Here is a 6,518-nt window from a genome sequence, read left to right as displayed (position 1 = left end):
TATAATCTTGGTGACCAGGAGAGGTACAAATATGGACTTGTACATTTCACATGGAGCTTAGTCCATACTGTGAACAAGTAGTAAAACCTGATTTTCTTAAGCTGGAACTGCAGTATACATTAACCACAATAACTTTTTATCTTTGAATTTCCAGTATTCTCTTTGCATGCTATTGCCCCATATTTGATTTTTAAAAATTTAAATAAGTAGTAAATACATACTATCTTTATGACTTATATAAAACTGATTATGCAGATTTACAAACTACTTACATTAAGATTTCATTCAAGTATATATAAAGGATAGCTGAGAAGACTGTAGTACTAATTTCCATCAGTGCTTTGAAAGTAGCGGTTAATTTTTAATATTTTCACTTTGACCAGCTCTATATGCTGACATCTGTAATCTGAGCAACTACATCAAAGACAGCAGCAATGTGTAATACAAAAACCACAGTTTAATATCTCTCATCTTGTTCTTCTAAATGTGTACCATTTGTAATGTTTTATCAATTGTTATCATACTCTCTTCAGAATAAATTTAAAAGTAAAAAGGACAAGAAAAAAATTAATGTTTATTGAAAGCAAGTGTTAATATTTGACCAATCTTGAATACCTACATCTTTTTGTCTGAGCAACAGATTTGATGATAAAAATATGTAATATAACAGCTATTGTTAATTTTTTATACTCATTTTGAAATTCTGTACCATATGTTTTGTTGTATGTTATTGTGTTTCTGTCTTTTTTTAAATTTTAGTAAGGGTCTACAGGGTCTCACTACGTAGATCGGACTTGTAGTGATCCTCCTATTTTCAGCCTCCCAAGCACTGGGATGACAGGCGTGCGCCACCACGCCCAGTTTCCGTTGCCCACTCAGTGTGCCCCAGGGGCGGGGCCAGCACTGTACGCCAGGGATCGTATTCCAGACTCAGAGTCTGCCTAAGCAGGCACTTTAATCTGTTGAGCTATTTGGCTGGCCCTCTGTTTTTGTTTTTTAATTTTGCTATTTGGTTTTGTTTTTACTCTTGAAAATAAAATTAACCAAGATGATTTAGAATCCCATCTTATATAGAAAAGGAACCATACCATTATATTTTCTGAACTATGGTTTTCATGTAATTCAGAACTAGATGCTTCACTGAATTGATAGATATTTGATCTTATACTATTAGAATATGGTGTAGCATTAAAGTCACATGGGTTACCTTAAACCTTGAGGTATATGATTAACTTCACCACATGCTGATAAGAACCCATGACTATTTAAAGTCTCATCTTTGCATCTCAAAACTATCATTTTCTGGCAGCCAGCAGTTCTTACTTACTAGTATTCAATCTTGATAAGCTAAAGGGTATCCAGCTAGAATTATTCCTTGATTTATGAATTTTTGCAGCATTTTAAAATGCTCTCAGATGATTGTAGATTGCAGCTTTGAAGATATAAAATCTGTTCAGAGGACTGGCCAGATAGCTCAGCGGATTAAAGCCCCTGTTTAGGCCGACTCAGGGACTGGCCTGATCCCTGTGTGCTGTGCTGGCCCCGCCCCCGGAGTGCACTGAGACAGGGATTGAGACTGGGTGTGGAGGCCTGCACCTGCAATCCCAGCACTTGGGAGGCTGAAAATAGGAGAATCACTACAAGTTTCATCTGTGTAGTGAGACCCTGTACTAAACACATTAAATAAATAAATAAATAAATAAATAAATAAATCTTTGTCCAGAGAACACCTTTGTAGTTCTCTTGGTACTATTGGTTAGTTCCAAACAGTATTTCACTAGATTGTGAAATGTTGAGCTCCCTATTATTCTCACCTCTTATGTACATATTGGGAAATAATTTTTGAAACAAGAAAATGAGCTTATTTCTACTAGAAATCTTTCATTCTCTCTCAAATGGCAAGTTGTGATGTGTGTTACTCTTCCAATACATACTATCAAAGATTATATTTATTATTTGCATTTTTTCCAAATGCTGGACTGATATTTTAATTTATTGATGGTAAAATTCTGGAGAACTTAAATTATAACAGCAATTTATTTGACATTATCAAATACTCAATCTTTTCTTCATACTTTATAATTACTTTTCTGACATTTTCCATATTCTCAAAGTCCAAAAATACTATTTATGAATATAATACCTATATTACTTTATTTTGAAAATGCCAAAAAGATATAAATTATTCATCACATGAAAAAGAACTGTAAAATGTTTATTAAACGAAATATAGAGAAAAATTATTCTCATAAAGTACATCAGGACACTAGAGATTTCCAGATTAATTTGGTCTCTGTGTACTACATAATTACGACATCTCATTACCAATGTTTCCAGCTTTTAGTCAGGCATAAACTAATATCATGTTGGTAGTACCTGGGATCATATTTTTTCATACTACTTGATTTTTTAAAAAAATACCATTGGATTCTTTTAAAAAATCATTTAGTTATTTATTTAGTTCAGAATCTTGCTACACAGCTTGGGTTCATAGTGATCCTCCCTTCTCAGCCTAGCCAGTGCTGGGATTACAGTTGTGCACCACTATTCCTGGTTCAGTGGCTGCCATGGTGTGCCTGGGGTTCCCGGGACCACGTGGTATACAGTACTGGAGATCAAACCTGGATTTTTACACTTGTGAAGCAGGCTCTTAGACCACAGAGATATCTCCTCAGCCCCTACTAGATTTTTTGTTGTTGTTGTATTTTAATGTATTTAGTACAGCATCTTCAGAGTCTCACTACACAGATCAAACTCATAGTGGTCCTCTTGTTTTCAGCCTCCGAAGGGCTGGGATTGCAGGCACACTTCACAATGCCCAGTCTCAATCGCTGGTTCAGTGCACCCTGGGGGTGGGGCCAGCACAGCATGCTGGGGATCCAACCCCAGTAGGTGCACCTACTTAAGCAGGCACTTTAGTCTGCTGAGCTATCTGCCTGGCCTTGATTTTTAATTTAAAACCAATTTGTTATATTTCTGATAGCTATGTTTATATTTTATAACAGATCAAACAATGGTTTTGAGTCCAAATTTTTGTATCTGAACTAAGCCTTGAAATAGAACCTTTGTAATTTATTGAAGGTGTATCATTGTAGCATTGATAATAAACACACTATACTTTAGTAAGCATGAGTCACATGCACATAGCTTATTTTACACTCATTCAAAGGCTGAACTTTGATAAATAGTAATTCTGATGAGGAAACTGATCCAGAGTAAAAAATTATTGAAGCCTCTCTGTATTCTTTGAACATTTTAAATATTTTATTAAAATATTAATGACATGAGGATGCTCTAGTAATTTTATTTCAAGATGTTGCATCTACCCTAAGACACATTTAAAATTTTCCAACTGTCCCATTTTACTCAGAGTAACAGCTAAAGTACACACACAGACTTCTGAGCTGAATATAGTAGCCTCTCTTTCACCTGCAGAACTTCTATCTGTCCCTGCAGCTCATTTGAATTTAAGGACACATGACCGTGTCTATTAAATATGCTCTCCATATCACTTCTTCCACTTTATCTTCGTGACATTTGTCCAGTATGATCTTTCTAGAGCAAGTGCCTTGGCTCATTCTCCATGTCCTTCTAGTCTCTGCCCAAATATGTGAGGCCTGCTGTGATACCAGCCCATTCTTTCATTTGAATGGAGTCTGTACTTCTCACACCATGTGCCACCTTCTGAAAAAGACTATGCATTTCTCAATTATGTTTTTATTTTATAGTTTTCTAGTTATTATGTGCTCTGTACTGTATGATGTTTCTAACTAGTATGTCCCCTGTAGGAATGTAAGCCTCTTACATTTTTATTTTTTATTTTTATTTTTTAACTGACAAATCCCAGGCACCCACAATCACTGCTGACATACAGTAAGCTTTCAATAGACATTTCTTGACTCTACAAATTGGCCACTAGCATATATAGTTAGTCAGGGAGAGAAGCCTACCAATTAACTGCTAGTTTCAAAAAGCTGATGGAGATTCTCAGGACCATTGCCTTAACCATCTTCTATATATAAATGTATGGTTTTGCTCTTGCCATGTTTCCTAGCTTTTCTTCCTACACTGTAAAAGGATCAAGTCAACAACTTCTGACATTGCCAGTTCTGTGGATAACCCCCTACTATTATGGACTATTGGACTCTATTGGGTTATTTTGCTGAATTCACACACCTACAATACCTGAATGGCAATGGGACACCATCTCTGACAAGACTAAGCAAAAAAAAGAGGGATGTGAATTAAGGCTCATTTTATAGTGAAAAAAAATTATATATCTGTATATACAAAATAGGATTGATATACAGCTACTTTCTCTTGGTTTAATGAGAAGAAAGATTTATAATAATAGTATTTAGACAAGATATCATGTCTGCATCTCATACTCTGAATAACTACTACGAAGACAACAATATGCAATGTATTAATTATTGTAACTGCCCTACTAACCTGTTTTGAAACTGTCTCATTGCTATTTCTTTCTCAATAAAATAAATAAAAAACAAAAACAAAAGAACAAATTGGCCACTAATTATGCTTTAAAACAAAAAAGCTGAAAAATTTTCAAATGAAACAATTACATGATCCAAATGGTGTGCTTGGTTTTGTTTTGTTTTGTTTTGCTTTTATTTTTGTTTTTGTCTTTAGTTAGTGCTGGAGAATGTTGTGATTTGGTTTGGGAAGTTGACACACACATTTACTCTCTCCTGCACTTTTCCATCCCATTACTCATTAGTCCTGCAATTTATTAGTCTCCTTCTGTTGCCAAAAAGTCTACCTCCTCATTTCCTGTTATTTTATATATTATTATCTTATTTCAGTTTTATATGCAAAGCACAGATAAGTTCTGTCTTCCTAGTTGCGCTAAACTCAATCCACAAGAAAGCAGGGTCTCATTGGTCTTTCTGCAAACTTCAACCGTGTTCTATGTCCCTCCTCTTCTAATTACTCAGTGTTTTTTCTATATGAGAAATCATCAACTATGTAATTGAATATCATTAATCCTATGGCCTATACTTCCATTCATTTTTCTACAAATAACAGGATTATTCTTTGTTTTGGCTAAATAATATTCCATTGTGTATTTATACCACATTTTCTTTATTCATTTGTCTGTTGGCCAGGATGTAAGCTGCTACTAAGACTACCTATTGTAAATTCTGACCATGGCTACTCATATATCACTGTTGTATATGGTTTTTTATCTGTTTGAAAATATGCTTATGAGTGGTACAAGTGGAGTAAATTATATTTTGTATATTAGCTTTCTGAGGAATTTCCAGACTGATTTCAAGAGTTGGTTTCAAGTGGTTGTATTAATTTAATTTTCACCAACAGTGTAGAAGGATTCCTTTTTCTCCAGATGATTGACAGCTTTATTGTTATAGTTTTAAGGATAGTCATTTTAACTGTGGAAAACTGAAACCTCATAGCTTTGACTTGCATGTCTGATGGCTAGAGATACAACATTTTTCATATACTTTTTGCACATTTTCACTTCTTCCAAGAAATGTCTACTCACTTCATTTGTTTACTGTTTTACTTGTTATTTTGTTTGGGGTGTTAATATTTTTGAATTCTTTATATATTTTGGATATTCATTCTCTATCAGAAGATAAAAAGTGAAGATTCTCCCCATTCCATGGATTGTCTCTGCACTTCACTATGCAGATTTTACTTTACTACGTAATTTCCTTTACAATGTAGATTTTTAATTTGATGCAGTCTTATTTGTTCATTCTCAATGTTATAATGCTGTTCTGTGCATTTATAGGTGAGATCAGTATTCTGCCTTCCTACTTGCTACACAATCCAAGAGACTGTAGCTCCACAGGGGTCATTATGCAAACTTTTACCATGTTAGACACACCTCCTTCTCTTCTAATTACGCCATGACCAACAACTCCCTGAAGCCTAAGAATTAATTTATCCAATAGAGCTCTCCTGGATCTTTCCTTTTGTCTCACAGTGTCTTGTTTAATTCTTCAGACACTCGTGTTTTTTCAGTATTTGTCTCTCCAGAATTCTGGCCCCTTTCCTATGGGCAAAGACAAATCTCTCTTGCCTTCTCTGTATTTAACAAAATGTTTAAGTAAACAGTGAACAGACAAAGTAGATTTCAGAGTGCACTGTCTATTCTCCTTCTTGTCTTTCGAAGTCTGAAAGAGCCCATCATTTCTGAGGCACAGGTTTAAGGGGTGAACACGGATTGCAGAAAGGCTTGCATTGGAAAGTCTAGTTATTCTTGAATCACACTGCATGTGATGCAAAGCAGACATAAAAGGCCTACAACACAGCACCTGCTTAGCATCTGTGCACTACTGCTCTCAGTAGAGATACTCGATGACAACACAATTCCAGAGATGCCTGCATGCACCAATGGAGACCCATCATGCTACTTTCCTCCTCCTCCTCCTCCTCCTTTTTTTCTGTATGTTAGGGAAGGGTCTACAGGGTGTTCAGTCTCAGTACTAGATTGCACTCGTAGTGATCTGCCTGATTACAGCCTCACAACA

Source organism: Octodon degus, unplaced genomic scaffold (assembly GCF_000260255.1).
Source record: "Octodon degus isolate 3935 unplaced genomic scaffold, OctDeg1.0 scaffold00003, whole genome shotgun sequence".
Taxonomy (NCBI): Eukaryota; Metazoa; Chordata; class Mammalia; order Rodentia; family Octodontidae; genus Octodon; species Octodon degus.
The sequence above is the reverse complement of the archived record's forward strand: the minus strand, read 5'-3'. Positions refer to the sequence as shown.